Source organism: Gouania willdenowi, chromosome 13, assembly GCF_900634775.1.
Source record: "Gouania willdenowi chromosome 13, fGouWil2.1, whole genome shotgun sequence".
In the NCBI taxonomy this organism is placed as follows: domain Eukaryota; kingdom Metazoa; phylum Chordata; class Actinopteri; order Blenniiformes; family Gobiesocidae; genus Gouania; species Gouania willdenowi.
In genome coordinates, this window is record NC_041056.1 from 19787039 (window position 1) to 19807130 (window position 20092).

Here is a 20092-nt window from a genome sequence, read left to right on the forward strand (position 1 = left end):
TTGGACTCCTTTTTTAATTGCATTAAATCTAAATTTTTAAAAGCCTGATGATCTAGCCTGCAAGCGACTGCCAGCACCACTCTTTACTAACGCACTAGCCCAACTGTAGGCCGGGGCCGCCTTGGGCCTCTGGGGTGGTCTTGGTCAGGATGGCTGGGGTGGGTTGCCGGGGTGCCTTGTTGCCTCAGCACGGGTGTGCATTCCTTCTGGGTGTTCACGGGGTCCCGGGGCTGTTTGATTTGGCGCCGTTGCCCCTTGCATGCGCATCTGGTTGGTCTCTGGGGCTGGGGCCCTGCGTGCTCCCCTGCCGCTCCTTCCCCTTGCTCCCTGTCCCCCTGTCTCGTCCTCCCCCCCTCCTCCTCCTTTGCTCTTGCGCCCGCCATCCTGTGGGGTTGGGTTTGGGGGGCTCCCGTTGGCCTGGGGCACTGGTGGGGGGGCTGTGGCTCCCGCCCTGGGGACGGGCGGTGCCGTGCCGGGTGGGTTGGCTGGGGGGTGGTCTCGTTGGGGGGCCTGGGGTGGTGGGGTCCTTGGCTCCGGTCCGGGGGGATCCGGGGTGGGGGTGGCTTTGGGGGTGGCTGCTGCCCGGGGTCGGCGATTGCCTCCTGGGTTGCTGGGTGGCGGGGTGTGGCTGTGGGTTGCTCCGTCGGCCCTTGCGGGTCCTTGGCTTGGCTCCCTGGGGCGCACCTTTGCCAGGGATGTCGCTTGCGCGACGAGCCAGGCGGGGCCCCCTCGGGGGCTTTTTGTACGACCGCAATGGCCGGGGTGTGGACGTTATGGCTAGAGGGGTGGGGTGGGGGGTGCTATGGGGCTTCCCCGGGGGTCGTATTGGGCGGGTGTGCGGGGGCGCGGCGCGTGGTTCCTGGCCCGGTGGATCCGCGTTGGGATTGGCTGGTCTGCTGGCTGGGTGCACCGGGCGCCGTGGGCGCGATTCCGGGGCGGGGGTGCCCCGGGGGCGGATCCTTGGGCTACGTGTCCGGGGAGGTGCTCTCCGGCCATCTGCCCGGGGACCGGCCGCGGCTCGTGGCGGCGCTGCGCAGCCTTGGGCGGGGCGGGGCTGGTGGCCTCGGGCCCGCTGTTGTTCGGGGTGTGCTGGCGTCGAGGGGGTGTCTCGTGCCGGTGCGTGGGTCGTCGGGGATTGCCTCCGTGGGGGGGGGGGGGGGCTCTATTGGCGCCGTTGGTGTGGGGGGGCGGTTCCGGGCTGGGGGTGCTTCGGTACTCTGGCTTACCGGTCCGTGGCTGGCGGGATGGCCCTGCTTGGCGGTGGATGGCGTCCTCTCTCGTCGGGGGGGCCGGGGCCGCCTCCCGGTGGAGAGTGTTGTATCGTGGCGCCGGGTGGGCCTGTGCTGGCCCTGGTGCGGGCATGGGCCTCCCCCCTGCTCGGCCGCTCCCCTTGGTGGCGGGGTGGCGTTGCTCCGGGCCGGCGGGCGGCGGGGGTCGCCCCCTGGGGCGCCGGGGGATGGGGTTGGTGCCTGGCTGTGCCCGGGGGTGGGGGGTGTCGCCGTGCTCCGCGGGGCCGGCGCGGTCTGGGGGGTGCCGTGGGGGGGGTCTCCGACTGTGCTGTTCCGGGGCCCGCAGTGCCACTTGCCCGTCTGCGCCATCTACCCTCTCGCGTGGCCCGCCACGCGGACGGGCCCGGCTCACACTGGACAGGCCTCCTACATGTTCACTTCACCCCACTCCCAGCTGGTCTGGCTCACTCACAAAATGCACCACACACCGATACCCAACCCTTGGGGGGCTGGATGGTGGGGCTGGGGGTGGAGGGGGCCGCCACCTGTGTTACTATGTAGTGGCGTGGGGGCGGCCCTCCCACCTCTAGTTGCCCTACTAATCCCTCCAATTTTAATCGCATCTCAACATGCCACCCCCCGGAGGGTGTATCATCATTTACACCCTCCGGCCTATTACACCACATACACATAAATCCACAGAGGCTGGAGGGGGAGCACCGCTCCCCTCCATCCCTCTTCTTTTAATTACACCCCATACATTCACCAAACACACACATTCACACAGGGGATCGGGAAGTGCCTCTCCATTGGGGAATGGAGAGGCACCATAACAGGGTGGTGGGTTGGTACACATATTTGGGCCTCTCCGGTGGGGGCCTGGCCCCTCTGTTGGTGGCTGGGCCACTGCATAGAGTAAAAGTACATCAAGATGGTGCGGTCGGGCGTGGCGGTGGGTCTCGGGGGGGCTTTGCCGGGGTCTCTCCTTGCGGGGTCTTTCCGGGCTGTGTCGGCCGGGTGGGGCGCGGGGGTGCCTCTCCCCCTTGGGTGTGGCTTGGTGCTTGCTTTGTCTCCTGGTGGCCTTGGGGGCGGGCCCCGCGGTGTGCGGGCCCGGGGCGGCCTGCCTCGCCGGTTTGGGGGGTGGGTGTGCTGGGGGGGTGCTGGTGTCCTCACCGGGGTTGGGGCAGGGTTGTTTGGCGCCTCGGGATGATGCTGTTTACTGGGGGGGCGGCGTTAGCTGTTCCGGTGGTTGAGGTTGCTTTCGGCCGCCTGGTGGGTATGTCCTGCCATCTGCGGACTGGTGGGTGGGTCCGGGGCATCTTTGGCTGGGGGCTGCTGTCCCGCGCTGGATGTGTGCCGTTGGGGTGCCTCCGTCCCCGCGGTGGGGGTCGCCGGTTGCTCGCGGGCCGGCGGGGGGCGCTGCCCCGTGGCTTGCGCTGTCCGGGGGGCGGCGGGCCCTGGGCTGCTGGCCTTGTGCCGTCTGGGGCTGTGCGGTCCTGCTGGGCTGTGGCCGGGACCTGGGCTGGGGTGGGGGGCGCGTCCCGGGGGGCTTGGCCCGGGGGCTTGCCCTTGGGGGGTCCTGGTCCCTGGGGTTGCTCCTGGGGCCCGGGGTGCTTGACCGGCTGGCCGGGCCAGTCCTGGCGGGGGTCTTCTGGGGCGGGTGGCGCGTGCCGCGCCCTTGCATACCTTCTGGTGCGGCCCCTGCTTGGGCAATCCCCCGTGAGGCAGGGTGTCGGGGCCAGATTAGGGGGCCACATCCCGGCGGGGCGGTCTGGCTTGGCCTCTGGAGGGGGCCCTGGCTTTAAAGAACTGGGGGGCCTGGGGGTTGGGGGTTGGAGTCGGTGGCGTGGTGCGCTGGGTCCTTGGCTCCTTGGGGGCTTTTCGGGTGTGTATGGGGGGGGGCAATGGCAGCCTCTCGGCTTGGGACCTTGGGGGCGTTCGGGGGGCTGCTTGGCCGTGGGGTGGTCGCCGGGGGCCCCTAGATCTCTCGCTCTTTCTGCTGGCCCGACTGCTTCTTCGGGCCCGGGGGCGGCTCATGGGTTTTGCAGTAGCGGCTCTTGGAATCACATTTGTCATGGACGCACTGGCCTCGGGCTGTGGGATAACACTCATACTGGGCTCAACCATAGACACGTTGTTCCCAAATACCTGTTTTATGTAACTTCCACTCACTTCCTCCTCTGCTCACAGCCACCACCATTATTCCTAAGCCGCACACTGGTCACCAAACTGGCTTGATAACACAACAATAAGCACAATATACACAACCACAATTTCACATCACATCACTTGAAAAAAAAGAAGAAAAAAAAAAAAAAAAAAAAAAAATATATATACTACTGGTATACTAGGTATATACTTCTAGTCCACATTTTAATTTATTTAAGTATACTTTAATAAATTAAAGTATACTTATACTTTAGTATTAAAGTATAAGTGTAAGTCAAAATATTAATGTAGACTATTCTTTATACTTTTCAGTATAATTTAAGTATTTTTCACTATACTTTTCTTGAGTATATAAAATATAGTATATACACTTCAAGTATAGTGCCTCAGATTTAGTATGAAATAAGTATACTTGCAGTACAACTGCAAGCTCTATTATTAAAGTATAAGTGTAAGTCTAAGTATTAATGTACTTAGTCTTAGATTATTCTTTATACTTTTCAGTATAAGCTAAGTATACTTCACTATACTTTTCTTAAGTATATAGAATATAGTGTATAAAAAGTACACTTCATGTATACTGCCTCAGATTTAGTATAAAATAAGTTTACTTGTACTACACTTGAATAAACTACTTTTTTGCTAAGGGATATACAGTAACTTATGAATAAAATACATCTTAGGATGATGTTGCTCTGCTTTCACAGCCAGATTTACGATTACATCTGTAACCATGTTGCACGGATTCTAACAAACAGATTTCACTGATTGGTTTAAGGTCGCTGGGAGCCCACGCCCATCCCTATAAACTCATGATGAAGGTTTCAGATCCATATTTCACCGGTTTATCACAGGGCTAAGATATGAAGACAGACTAGGGTTCATTTAGACACTGCAGTGAACCTGACATGCAGGTTTTTGTGAGGTTCACCCGGGTACCAAGGGAAGCTGTGACATTCTAGCTGTAATGAAAGTGAAATTATAGCTTTTGATAACTGATGATTGTTGGTAAAGTCATTAATAGACAGAGGCATCACTTCTGGTCTGATCAGGAGTGTCTGGATCTGCGGGCATTGATCGCTTTCTTCCTCCTCTGCTTCACTTTTTCTTTTTTCCTCCTCTGATAAATTATCCAGTTCCAGCTGTTCAGGGAGAATCTGCTGCTTTTTGTTCCATTGGACTCCTGACCAGCGTTAATAAGACAAAATCAATGGGGCTTTACAGCAAATGTTGGAGCAGCTGCCCCACTACATGCATGAGCAACTGGTGGCCCGCGGGCCACATTCGGCTCTCGCTCAAATTCAGAGTGGCCCCCAAAGAGAACACACAAAACCACAATAGCAAAACACAAAATGAGACAAAATTATACAAAATGACAGGGAAATTTACAAAACGACAACAAAAAAAACACACGAAAAAAAATGGCAAACATGCTCAAAAATGTCTCCAAAATCATAAAATTTTGGAGACAAAAATCATAAAATTGCACCAAATGAAAGAGAATTACACAAAACAACCACAAAATAACACAAAACGAGACAAAAATATATTAAAAATTACAACTAAAACCACACAAAACTTCCGCAACCATACACAAAAAGATCTAGACTCTATAAAGATATTAAATACTGTACATGTTGAAGCTTTAGGCTGACCTTCTGAAAACAGTGGAGAATTCCTTTGAATTTAAAAACATTTGGGTAAAATCATGAAAACATCTGTCCTCAACCTTCTTCTATCAAGACCAATAATCTACAGACATCAATTTAATTTAATATCTCCAGCAAGTTCATTTCGTCTCTTTTTCTCTTTTAAAATGTTTTCAGGTGGCTTACCTTGATCTCCAAAGCAATGTCAAGGTAAGCCTCCTGCAGAAAAGTTATCTGAGTAGTTGTAACCATGACAACCTTTTTCAACCTTGAAGAGCGTCATTAAAAGGTTGTTACTGAAGTTGTTACTTTAAAGAAGTTACAAAAGCTTTTTTTTTACCACAGACTTATTTTTTTCTAAAGCAGTATATGTCATCTTTACACAGCTTTGTATAGCTTCCATTTCAAGCATGTTAAAGAAAAATGAACTTTGTTAAGCATTATAAAAGTTAGTTCTTATCTTTCTGACAGTTTCAAACCACAATGTGGCCCACATCTTGATATTCTCCTCACAGCATTGTTCATTTGTGTTTAATTGTTCTACTTTGCCTCAATATCAGGTTCTCTTTCACAACATTTGTTTCAATGTCTCACTATGGGATATTTTTTTTTATTAGACCAGGTCAGTCCCAGTTTAAATAATGTATTGTTTTCAATACCAACCAGGTCAAGAGGTAGCAGCATGATGTTTACATTCATACTTATTTATTCTTATACTGTTTTACAGTTATAATCTATTTAATTAATGAAAACATAAAAATTATAAAACATCCAAAAAATTGGAAACTATGGAGCTTAATTTTTCAGCTTATTTCAATCAGTTAAAGGAGCGCTATACAGAATGTTAGTTTGTGGAAACTAGAGGTGCTATTAGCACTCCGGAAGTCCACAAATAGCCTACAACAATACGACAAATGCTGCATTCAAAAGAACTTGGAAATCTGCATTTCCAAGTCCAAAATTCCAATCAAGTGTCCCAGATGTAGCACATCTCCAAAATATCTCCAAAACATGTCTGACCTGGATAGAATTTACAATAGAGACATTATTTTTCATATGATTTCTGGCCTTCCAATGCATTTTTTCAAGTGGGAGGTCGGAAAATCCAGAGTTCCAAGTTGCCTTCAGTGCAGCATTAATGCTCCCTCGGGTATTGCTCTGTTTCCACGCATTCGCACATAACTGTTTGCTCCACGCCCCCACACTAAAATTGCAGTCGCAATTTTGTCCTTATGGCATCCCAGTGGCCCTTTAGGGCAGCATATTGCAATCAGGAACATTCAAAGGTGACTTTAGAAATATTTGTGGTGGTGAAGTTCTCAAGGTGCTGGTTTTAGTTGTTTTTTTTTTGTCCGTGTAGATGCTGGGTTGAGAACAAAGAAGTAGAGCAGTGTGTTTGTTGTGTAGTAAACAAACTGGTACAAGGGCAAAAAAAAAAATAGAATTAACATTTAGCAATAATGGTAGTGAATGGCACATAGACACCAAAATAGATGGCATTGTGAAATACTAAAATGTATTCAGGAAGGTATTTAATGGAAAACCTCTCGATTCTGTCACTATAGCCAAAAACGTGTCATGTTGATAAAAGTAGGTTCTGCAGAATATAAAATAACATTGTTTTCAGTTGTTCATTCGGGATTTGACTTCAGACAGTGAAAGTCAACAGAGAGTGCATTGTCTGTCCATAAACTTAAATATTTTAAATCAATTAATTATGTATTTGCTTTTGCTTGTATTGCAATGATAGTGAGGGTTGTGAGCTGTTGCAAAAACGTCGAGGCAGCATGCAGAACTAAACTAAACTGGATGTGTATAGAATGGTTTCATCAGTATATAAATAAATGTTAAAAGAAGCAGTAGCACTATTAGTTTTTGAATATTATCATGATCTTTCTGAAGAACAAAGGGGGACCAGACATGTAATAACCACCAGCTCGGCTTGCATTTAAGCTTCGATCCTGCCCTCCATTTAACACTTTCCTGCTGTGTATTCAAATCAGAAAAGTATCTATTTTAAACTTCTTTGGATGTTTACCTTCATTTATGATTTGGGGGTTCTTGGTGGATCTAAGACTATGTTCCCTTGGGTTCTAATTCATGTGATTGTGCTTGAAAAAAAATGGTTTTCTTTGACAGTGCGATAAAAACATATATAACATAACAAAAACCTGAGTGCACAAAGTGATCAATGCCACAGCATGTGTGCATCGTATTGTCAGATGTAGAAAAGCAAAAAACATCAGAGACAAGGGTTAGTGTCGTTGTCTTTTGTTGTGGTGTGTGTGTGTGTGTGTGTGTGTGCGTGCGCGTGCATGTGTGTGTGCGCGTGTGTGTGCACACATAAAAACAGTAAAGACTGCTTCACTAGTAATAGAAATAAAGCCCAAAGAAGAAAAATGTTTTGAATATGAATTACAAAAGTCAAAAGTTATTACACTCCAGGGGGTACCCCCGCCTAATGCCTGATGACAGTTGAAGATTAGCATCAGCAGACCCCCGCCACCCTGAAAAGAAGCAATAGGGTTTAAAAATAGATGGATGGAAGAAAGATTTTTAAAGTAAATATGACTGTTTAAAAATGTTTTTAATATATAATGTAAATGATATTTGCTTTGGTTTTTATTACCCACTGAATTAACAACCACTTACAAAGACCTCAAAATGTTGTTGTCACAATCTTGGTTCGGATTACTATGAGTTTTTTTGTTTTGTTTTGTTTTTGTTGATATATTCTGAGTTGTATCTGGGGCACGTAGGTTAATGTTGGTTATTTTTCATGGTTGTGAGCCAATTTTGAAGTTGTAATCTTGTTTTGTCTCTAATTTCTGGCTTTAGTATTGTGTTTATTCTGTTTATTTGACTGTTTTCTCCCTTTCTCTGTGTGTGGGTCATAGTGCTTGTTTAAAACACCCCCTGCCTTTCAGTGTGGACGTGCAAAGAGTGAGCAGGTCTCCCTCCTCCTGCTGGTCTCTCACAGGTAAAGCCCATCATCCTGATTACCCTCACTACTTAAAGCTGATATCCCGAGTTTCTGAGAAATCAATGTTTATGTATAATTCTTTTGAAATGTGAAAAAACATCTAACTAGTCTTTTACTATGGTCTACTGCCGGTGCATGGTCAATCATATACATTAATGTATATACAGTAAGTCCCACCTTCGTCCTATAGACCCCTATACAAATGAAAACAATGGCAAAGTGCACTCAGCCAATAGGCTTCGACTTCCTGTTTTTGAGACTGTCAATCAAAGTGAATGTGCGCGTCACAATAGGTAAATATGATTTTGGCTCTTACCTGACCCATAGACCTATATCGATGCGACCCGATGCAACCTTGTTATGTTCCACAATGCACGTGCAGAAAAGTAGAGGCGTGGCTTCTGTTAGATTGCAGTGGCAGGAAGTGGGGCCGTTTAGGGCGGGACATCGAGACGTTTCTCAGAAACTCCGGATATCAGCTTCAAGGATGTTTGAAAACTGAGTGTTTGCTGGTCTATTTGTCTTAATCATGATGATGATGAGTTTATTTGTCATTGCACATGTTACATAGCAAAACAGCTATGAAATTAAATTTCAGTTTCATGTCGTCCAAGAAAACATGAAAAGACAATCACACACAACATTTATAACATGGGAGCACAGGAGTGGGAGAACTGCGGTTCGCCACAAGGGCGGCGCCCCTTATTTAGATGAGAAATGGGATAACAACAATGGGTAAAAAGAAGAGATAAAAAAAGGCAAAAACAAAACTAGTCCCTTGTAGAGAATCATGAATAAACTCTTCAGCAACATTGCGACAAAAAAAAACAACAAACAACATTAAATTCAATACAACAGTACAGTAGCACAGGGAATGGATCTTTAGGATTGGTAGTTTGCAGGTCAGCCACAGTGTGTTTTCTTTTGTTTTTGTTGATCACATGATCAGTTTCCTGGTTCCTCATTCTCCTCTGTGACTGAGTCCTTCGCAACACTTCATTAAGTTGATTGCTATATCATGAAAAACTATTTTTCCCCCCATGATTGATCAAACTTTTTCAGTTTTCCATGATATATCATTGGAAAAAGAAGTGATATTTATAAATGTCAAACAATCTGCATTGACAGTCATTTAATAAGCTTCATAAGAAGAGAACATTCATAGATAAAAGGTTTGGGTGTTTAAGCATTTGAAGCTTTATATTTCTCAATTATGTGAATCGTATGGCATTATTTCAATAAGTCTATCTTGTGTTGTAAATTCCTGGTGGCAGTGTGATTTATTAGGCTGATACCTGTGGCATTCACCTTTCACTTCCCCATCTACAGTACATGTTCTCAGCTGAATGAGTATCTGCTAGGGATAAAAAGCTCCAGGGTTTTTCTGGTGATTTTATGGATGTTTACAGACTCTCTTGAGAAATTGTGAGCTGGATGAAATGGGAATGTGTGGTGAGAATGTTATGCAAATGTATCTTTCAGGTGTGATGAATACATTCTCAGCTCTGTTTGGTAAAAAAGAGGTGGTAAGCGAAATCCTGTGACACTGAAAAGCCCCCCAGGGTAGAGTATTTCTGAATCCAAGAACCCCCTTTGTCCGAGTTCAACATTTTGCCTAAAAAAATATTTATTTTAAAACAACTTTACAGCATAATGATGATTCTTTAAAATGATCACACACATTTTAAAGAACCTTATTTTGTAAATAATGGAAAAAATTTGGGGCAGTGCTTCCCAACCTTTTTTGGATCGTGACCCCATTTTGATATCAAGAATCTCTGGTGACCCCAAAAACATTTTATTTCTAGAGTTTGTTTTTGATCATGTTTGAGCTCAGATAAATATATATATTTTGATGCATTTTAGTTTAACTAGATTTTAATTTCACAAAGTGAAAGTATAGAAATACAGTTGTTTCAGAGTGTTTTGTTTTATTATTATAATTATTATTATTATTTAAAAGAATAATAATTAAAACTTTGCCAAAAAGCTGTTTAATTTTTCAGAAATTTCAGGCAACCCCACAAGGGGCCCCTACCCAAAGGTTGAAAAACCCTGACTTGTTGCCTCCTGAATACATTTATTTCTATAGTTTTTATCATTTCCCGTCATCTCACTCCTGGGAACATTTAACACTTTAATGTTAAATGTTCCACTCTCTCTACCCCCTGTAGTGTCTTTGCGTACCCCTATGGGTACACGTACCCCCATTTGAGAAACACTGCTCTACCCTACAAGGTTAACACACACATTCTGGTTTTAGAGAAATACTGGCAAGGCTGAGAGAGTAGGTTGAACATAAGAGTAAAAATTGCACACCCACAGAGACACATGGACTTAAACACCTACAAAACTGCAAGAGCAATTTTAGTTTTGGTAAGAAGGTCAGACACAGACGTGCATGGTGTAGCAATCATTTAGCTCCCCTGTGAGAGACAAACCCATTTGCCTTTTCAATGTTTTATGTGTTAGGGGATAATTGCACATTCCAAACCCTTCCAGGTTACCCCGAGTCTAGTTGTGTTTGATACAACTGTCATTTACTGATAACCACCTACAAAAGTGCTATTTATCTCAATGAGGGTAAAAAAAAAAATTCACACTCATTTTTTAGCCCAGAACTTGCAAAGCAGGTGTTAAAGGGAATACAAATTTCACTGCTTTACTGTGAAATTTTCAGGCCAGTCTTATTCAAACTGGGACCCAAGCCTTGGAGCAGTTAAGCAAGCCATCCAGGCTGAAAAACTGTTTTTATATTATAAAAAGATAAAGGAAATTGCAGCTTATCATTTAATGGGCAGAACTAAATAACACCCTTGTTTACAAAATAACCATTCAATGTCAAACTTCCTTTCATATGTTCTTGGATGAGCAAAACTGTGACACTGTTGTCTATTCTATATATTGTGTAAATCTTTTGCAAATTAGGAATTATTTGTTGTGTAGCTCTTGCTGTAAATGAAGCCAGCACATTGGATTAATACTGTACTTAAAATAGCATTTACATCAGGTCATGCAAAGCCTAAAGGAACAAATAATTCCTCCTCTTTATTAGGTTTTCTTTTTATTAATATTGTAACATGTTTATACAATCTTAAAGGCAGCAATTTGTAAAATAAAGGTGGGTGGAAAGTCATTTTAATTATTATTTGCTTTTAATATTTCAATCGTATTTTAATAAGTGATCCAAATGAATCAAACAGGATTTTTGAATTTGTTTCTTAAACTTATTTTTTGAGATTAAATGTTTCTGTCTCCAGTTCAGTTATTAAAATCCTTTTTAGGTTGGGTGGGAACCACATTCAAGGGCGCACGGTGGCTTAGTGGTTAGCACGTCTGTCTCACAGCAAGAAGGTCCTGGGTTCAAGCCCTGGGGTAGACACTTGGGTCCTTTCTGTGTGGAGTTTGCATGTTCTCCCCGTGCTGCGTAGTTTCCTCCGGGTCCTCCGGCTTCCTCCCACAATCCAAAAACATAACTGTTAGTGTTGATTGGAGTCTCTAAATTGCCCATAGGAGTGAATGAGAGTGAGTGGTTGTCAGGACTGGTGCCCTGTCCAGGGTGTACCCCCACCCAGCGCCCTATGAGAGCCGGAGATTGGCACCGGCAGACCCCCGCGACCCTGATAAATGGGAATAAGCGGGTATGAAGACGAATGGATGGAACCACATTTTTGGGAGTTTTCTGCAGTGCAGATGGCATTCAGCATGTGATTCATTGATAAATGTATTTGTTTCACATTTTTAACTCAGAATCTTCTGGGTAATTGTATTGAGTTAACTTTGAACGTCCCTGTTAGATCATTTGATACTAAGAAGGATCATTTTAATGCTGAGCAGGTTTGCACGCTGGTGCTTTGTCTCGTGAGCTCTAAAAGCTTCATACATTCTACAGCAGAATATAAGACAGTGAAATACCTCAATATGTTCAGAATTGGTGGATGAAAGTCGACTTCCCTGTCTGTCATTGATGTTGTGTTCTTGGACAATGCACAATATTCAGTGGTAGTCAGGAGATGAGTGAGCAGATTGACAGCTACGTGTCCATCAGAATGCTCCAGAGAAGCTTTATTTGAAGATTAAGGCAAGAAATAAACAACATTAAGGAGGCAGGTGCACTCCTTAATGCCAGTACCACAGCTGAAAGACTTGCTGGTGTTAATGTAGGTAAATATGCGTTGCAGATTGTGTTGGGGGTAATTGGAAATTTTGCGATGTTGGCTGCAAGCCTGAAAACCTGAGCTGATGGGTTACAAGGGAATTTAGCACGAAGGTGCAAGCAACGTTTCATAAATAACCTTTGAATGTGCAGAGAGAAACTGTGAAGATGATGTCTTTTGACAGCATAGCAAGCAGAATAAAACTCAGATTTCAGATCATTTCCCCAAAAAACATTGGCTTAAATTTGCAAGATTTGCAGGAACCAACATCCTTATTTATAGTGCTTATATCTGTTTTATTTAATTATTATTGTAAAATATTTATAAAATCTTAAAGGCAGTAATTTCTAAAATAAAGGTGGGGGGGTATAATTTGCAGCACAGGCACTGCAACTGTTCAAGTCAGATTCCAAGACACTATTATAACTATTGACAAAAATAATAAAATAAAAAAATAAAACTCAATTGTTATTTGTTCTTTATAATAAATGGAGAGAGATTTTAATGTAAGTAACCCAAGTATTTTTTTTATTCTACAGACATGAGTATTTGAAGATGAATTTAATTGTGAATCCTGGAGTTTATCCTCATCTCTGTCAGGTTCTTGGGGGGGGGGGGGGGGGTCCTCTTTTTGTTCTATGAGTCTTTGTTTATTCTGTTTAGTTTCTATTAACTCTTGTCTTTGTGTTCACAGGTATTCCTATCCGTGTCTCAGTGATGTCAGGTGTTTGGATTAGGAGTGATTTGCACCCAGATGTGTCTCGTTCCCTATCAGGCCACCCTCACTATTTAGCTGACACAGAATGATGGCTGGTTCATTGTCAGTGTTACTCTCCTTGTGTCCTACTGTGTTTTTGTTCTCTTTTTACGTTGTGCCTCTTTTGGATTTGAGTTTTTGTAAGTTTTTTTTACTTTCATTTTGAATGCTACTGCTGCCTGATTCTGTCTCTGCTCATGGGGTCCTCATCCACAACTCTGACACGTGACGATGTCCGATCTTAGTTTAAAAAGTTGTGAAGGCTGGATGACTGTGTGTAGGCTCCAGTCTCTTTTCAAAAGGAAACAAGGGAAGTGGCAGGAAAAGGATCACCTCGTTGTTCAATTCATCATCTTGTCACGGCGTCTGCCCAGTGGACGTGCACTGTAGCTGTTCCCACTCAACGTTCTGAAAGCCAAAATATGGCGCTTAGGGGCGCTGCCATCTTGCAATTTTGGAACCACAGTCTGTGCAGTAGGGTCCAGTGGGAGGTGCCTTAGTAACATGCCCCACCCATTTAGCATACTGCCCTGATGACTCAGCCCAGCTACACCAAACAAGCCTTCTACCAAAGGCTTGTTCAGATCATAGAGATTAGTACAAAACCACAATATATTTCAACTCAAATAACTCAACGTACACTATTTAAAAATGAAGAAAATAACGTGTCTTGGCTTTTTGTCACTCTATAACAGCTATTCACAAAGAGAGCTATGCAAAACCAGCAGCTGTCAATTGTCTTTTGACATAAAATCCCATTTTTCAACCTCAAATAACTTATTCAAAACAAACTTCACATAAGAATGACCACTTTAACACACTGTAGGGTGATAATATCTAATGATAACAGCAGAGTTTAGGTTTGGAAATGAATTATGTGATGAGTATTTTAACTTTACAGTTTGACCCACTTCTCTACTGTTAACATTAAGGAGGTGGGGTTTATGGCCTATGCTGCAGCCAGTCAGCAGGGGGAGCTCTAAAAATACAAGCTTCACTCCCCCAGTGACTTGTTTTTTTTTTTTTTTAGTCTATGGTTCTAATAGAGTAGTGTTGCTCAAATGAGAGAGAGAGAGGAAAATTAACAAATCAAGACTCACTCTTGATCCCACCCCAGACATGAGATGACAGGAAATGATAAAAATTATAGAAATAAACACATTCAGGAGACACTAAATCAGAGTTTTTCAACCTTGGGGTTGGGACCCCATGTGGGTTTGCCTGGAGTTTTTTTTTTTTTTTTTTTATTAAAACACACAACAACTGTATTTCTATACTTTCACTTTGTGACTAGTTAAATTAAAATGCCTTAAAAAAAAAAAAAAAAACACAAACAAACGTATATATATGAGCTCAAACATGATCAGAAACTAATTGTAGAAAAAAATGTCTCTGAGGTTGTCAGAAATTCTTAATTTATTAATATCAAAATGGGGTCATGATCCAAAAAAGGTTTGGAACCACTGCACTAAATACTGTTTCATTCCACTTATTTACAAAATGAGATTCTTTACAATGTGTGTTATCACTCATTCATTCCATCATTATGGTCTATAGTTGTTTTTAAGTAGTTTTCTAAGTTAAATATTGAAGTCAGACAAAGGGCGTATTGTACTTGGATTCAAAAATAAGAGAACGGGATATGTGCAGGCAAAAAAGTTTGAGAACCACTGTGATAGAGCTACCTCTGAGTGCGCACGGCATCACAGTCTCTAGAGCAAAATATCTATATTAAACCCTTAATTTAGAATATGAATGTCAACCCTGCTATATTTAGGTTATTAAACTGAAACTTATATTTAACAAGGTATTAAATATGTGACAATATTCTGTTCTGACACCTGAAACTGAACGATGCTTTACTGACTGCTGCTTTATAAATCTAATAATGATCTGGAAGAGTTGCCTGAGGTAATGCTGCATTAATATTTACACTGTAGCCATAGAGGGCGAATTTATGAAATGTGCCGTTGTCCTTATTTTAACTTGTGTCTGTGTGTGGTGGGCGGGGTTTGTATGGGGTAGAGGCACTTTGAGCTGCATTTTATTGTATGAAAAGCACATTTTATAAAGAGTCATCTTAATGCCCACACAGCAGTAATGTTTGTGTTCAACTTTTGCTTTAAAACATGTAAAACGTCTTTACCCTATGATATATGATAAACCTGCTAGAATGCAAATGATTGTTTACTAAAATCTATGTATAAAAAATATTTTATAAAATAAATAAATATGGAATGAATAAACATTTCTTTGATTAACATCAAAAAGAGTTGGGAAGTATGTATAGAAGAGAAAAAAAATGAAGATGTTACATTTTAAATTAAAACAGAAACCTATCATGAGGTCACATTGACATTTTTCTCCAACTAAAACACAAACTCCAGCAACGTTGCCAGATGTACAAAGTGCATCTGAAAAATCTAAGCTTCAAACATCCTGCACTGACAGATTTTTAGGATTTGAAGGACTGAGAATAAATTATTTGTTCCTTTTTTTTCTCTCCCAAATTTTTTCCATAGAGAAGAAACAAAAAGAAAATGAAGATGAAACAAGAGGTGTTTATAATACAATGATATGATTGTGTTACTTATACATGTAATGGCACATTTATTTGTATAGCGCATTTAATACAAAGGCAATTCAATGTGCTTTACATAATTAGAGGCAACAGAAAACATTAAACATGGTTTGTAAAAAGTTTTAAATCATTTTAAGAAAAATAGGTAGTAGAGAAAATGAGTGCCTTTTGGGCGGCAGTAGCTCAGTCCGTAGAGACATGGGTTGGAAACCGGACGGTGGCCGGTTCAAGTCCCAATGCAGACCAAAATACAGAAGTTGCTCTGTTAGCTGGAGAGGTGCCAGGGCACTTCTCGAGCGCTGTCGAGGTGCCCTTGAGCAAGGCATCAAACCCCAACGCTGCTCTGGTGCGCTCCCTTCATTGTGGAAGCAGCATCACTCTGACATCTCTCCATTAATGCATGTGCACAGGTCCTGTTTGTGCATGTGTGTGTGAGAAGCATGTCCCTAAAAATAACAGAGTGTAACATAATGAAGTAATTAAAAATTAAATTTAACTAGGTTTTAAAATGTCCATACTGGATGCTGAGTAGTTTGTACTTGTAAATAACAGTTATCGAAAGTCATGGAGACAGCTTTTTGGAATAATCAATATTTTTTTTAAATATTTCAACTGAACAATATTATGGAAATGAAAAGTGGATTTCAAGATTTACTAATGACAGTTATACCACTGATTAACAGCAGGTGGCAGCACTGCAATAAAAAAAACAACTACAGTATTGACCACTAAAACATCCACAGCAAACTGCATCAGAGCAGCAACACATCATTTCTTTGTAGCTTTTTGGTAAGTGTGTATTTTCACAGTTGTGTCACTGTGTGCTCTTTTCTCACACTGTAAGGCACAAACTGCAGCGCTAAATCATAAAGTGTCTGGATAAGTTCTGACTGTGAAGGAAAGACCTGCAGGTTTTTCCTTATTGTGACAAATATTTTACATTTGATACAAAGTTGTCTACTTTACACTATTGGTGTTATCCTTTTATTTAAAAATAATAAACAGAAAACATATAAACCGAGTGGAGTGGAGACAGACACACAGGCTGAAGAAGACAAAAGTGTTAAGAGACAGGAAAACATATTTGTAGAAATGTCACAAGTTTCAGTGTTTCTGCTTTGTGGTCCAACCCACCTTCAGGTAGGTGTGATGTTCCGTGCCTTTTTCCACCACACAGTGAGGTTTTTTTTTTCTTTTTTTTTCTTCTGTTTCTCTGTTTTGGAGCACAAACTTTCCATCTGCAGGCATATCAACTGAAGTACACAATCTGAGCTGCTGGGCTTTTTATTCTGTAAAATATCACAGCCAAACCCGTAGTATACACCCTGTTAATATGGGTTTTAGAGACTCAAGGAAGTCTAACTTTTATATGTATATTTTATTATAGTTGATATACTGATTTTTTTTAATTTATTTTTTCATTTCATTTATTTGAATTAGGATATTACATATTAATCAATGTGTCAGCAAACAGCGTCAACATAAATATGCTGGAGTTAGCGCAATAGCTACATTTCATCTGTTGTCCTAAGGCAGTTAAATGTGATATAAGACAAACATTAAACCTGACTAACAACAGAAAGCATGATACCACATATACTATTTCTAATTAAAATAACAACAGTCAGGAGTTAAAAGAGTTCAAGAAAAAAGTACAATATTATCTTTGAGTGCATGATTGGTTTGTTTTCAACCATTTCTGAGAACTGCTCTGAATGTTGGGTAATTGCCACAGTTTCTGATGTTTTCTAGAAGTATATTCAATAATTTCGTGCCTTTGATAGACACAACGATTTGGCCAAATTTAGCCCGGCGCCTTTGTACTACAGTCTCTGGTTGTTATTCTACTGTTAGTTTTTTTTTTTTTACATAAAAAATCCGTTAAAAGCGGAGGGGTAAACCCATTTCATTTGCAACGAGATGGTGACATTTTGGCAAATTTGGCAAAGGAAATGCCCACACCACAAAGGTCAACAGCCACATCTGAGGGTTACTTTTTCACAGCAAGACGTTTTGTAAAAAACAGATCTTCAGCACAAGGAAATTACACAACAAATATTCAGGCTGACGCTGTCAGCGAAAATAGTTGTTGGGGGTATTTGCTCCATCGCACTCATGGATGGCGTCTGCTTGCAGTTCCAAACAAAAACTTGGAATTCTGATTAAACAGAACACATTCTTTTAGGGATAAAGCAGTCCAAACAGACCAGTTTTTAAAGCAGAGCTCGGGCTCAAACAGAGAGGAAATAGAAAGGCTTTCAGAAAGGAAGTGAGGCCCCTTTGGTACGCAGAGGAAGGTTCCAGCAGGGGAAAAAATGTTGCTGAAATAAAACTTGATGTCTGCGGTGTACAATGCGTACTGTCCTTTATCACACTACAGTTCTCACATATGGTTTCACTTTTAGCCTCCTTTACCTTTCGAGAACATTGTGATTGTGACTCAGTAGAGGAATCACGTGCAACACAAATATTTGACTGATCCTGTTGTTAGTGGAGGACAGTGTATCGGTCCATTGTTCTTTATATATTGTTAAGAACCTCCTGTGTTCAAGATCAATATCGCAACTTCATTTTGGAAACTTTGCAGACAACTTGAAGAAGAAAAAAACCTCACCTGTACCCTTTTGTACTGATAATGAGTAATAGAAAATAATGTAAAGATAATTTTCTGGTGATTATGTCACCAAGCAAGCTAAATAAACTGGCATTGAAACACATTTTTTATTTTTTTTTTTAAACCTTGCCATTAAGCACCTGGAGGCAGTGACCTCACGTACAGCCCACAAACCCAGTGTGTTTCCAGTTCTCTTATCTCACTCTGTGAAAGCAAATAGGCATATCTCTGTAAAGGCCAAGGTTTTTTTTTTTTTTTTTTCAAGGCTTTATCTGGCACAAGGGTTGTCTCACAAGTACATGAAAAAAGCCAGTGAGACACCCACTGCATTCAACTTCTTATATTAACCTGCCTTATCTGTCTTTCTCCTAAATGTTTGCATCCTACCCTAGGATTCAACATTAACCCAGCAACGTCAGTGTATTATTTTACACAGTGAGAAGAAGACACACTGCACATATTCAAACAAACTTCACACCCATAAAAATGTGTCAATGGTTAATGAGCTAGAGCGACTTTATTCTTGAACTTAACCTCTCGATAGCAGCCATTGGAAACACCTTTTTCTGAGTGCTCGAGCGTGTTGAGTCACACGTTCAGCTTAAGGTCTTTGTAAATGTGTGAGTGTGAATGTCTTTAATGAAAGAAGAGGAGAATTTTTGCAGGGCTGAAGTCTCAGAGGATAAGGAAACACTGACTGACAACTCCTTTAGACGTGTGTGGAATCATGCAGCCTCTAATTTTTACACATGTAGATAATGGACTTCATAACACAGTATACCATTCCCTCACCGAACAAAAGTACAAACTCAACACTTTTGGTTTTTGCTCCTATTTCTCAAGAATCTAAAACTTTTTCTATGTACAAAAAAAGCTGGATGGAATATCTTGACCAAAGAGAAGTGCTCACTAGCACAGATTTAGACAAATGTGTGAGAAATATTTGAGAGAAATAGGCCTATAAATAGTGTAAATAGATATTTGAGTTCAGCTCATGAAAAATAGGAGCAAAAACAAAATAATGAAAATAAAATTGTTCACTTTATTATTAGATGCATTTGCTTTTCACAGAAAAAAAAATGAGGCGGCAATGAAAGCGGTCTTACAACGTGCTTGCTCACACAAGTCGAGCTAAACAACCACTTGTTTTGATGACAAATGTAGGCTATTCAGTTCACTTACACTTTAGAATAGAATAGAATCCTTTTGTCGTCATTGCACAAAGTATAATGACATTTCACATGCCCCTCCCAACAACATTCAAGGACACTTAAAAGATTCAAGCCAGACAGACACAGTTATCATCATAACAACAACAACATAAAGTAAAAGTCTGTTGGAATAAATCTTTATTGATAAAGTAACAATAGAAATCTTGTGGTGCTCATCACAAAATATAAAACTGTTAAGAAAACGGCTCAGTGATAGAGTGGGTTGTCCAGTAACCGAAGGGTTGGGGGTTCAAATCCCGCTCTAACCGAGTCATTGTTGTTGTGTCCTTGGGCAAGGCACTTCACCCACATTGCCTTGTATGAATTGTGCATGAATGTTGGTGGTGGTCAGAGTGGCCGTAGGCGCGAAATGCCAGCTGTGGCTACATTGTAGCTTACCACCACCGGCATGACTGTGTGAGTGACTGGTGTGAATGAATAATGGTTTCTGTAACACGCTTTGAGTCTCCTCGAAGAAAGCGCTAAATAAATCCAAGCCATTATTATTATTATCATTAGAACACAAAGCACATATACACTGAAAGTAACTCAAGTTACATGCATATTTAATTTAATTGTAACGAGTAATATATAATCACTTTTCACTTTTGTAATGAGTTACACTACTGAGTTACTTCAAAAATGAATATATTACTGTAATATATTACAAAACTACATAACTAGTTACTCCCAACACTGATGGGGTGTGAATGTGTGGCATGGCAGAAACAAACAAGTGAAG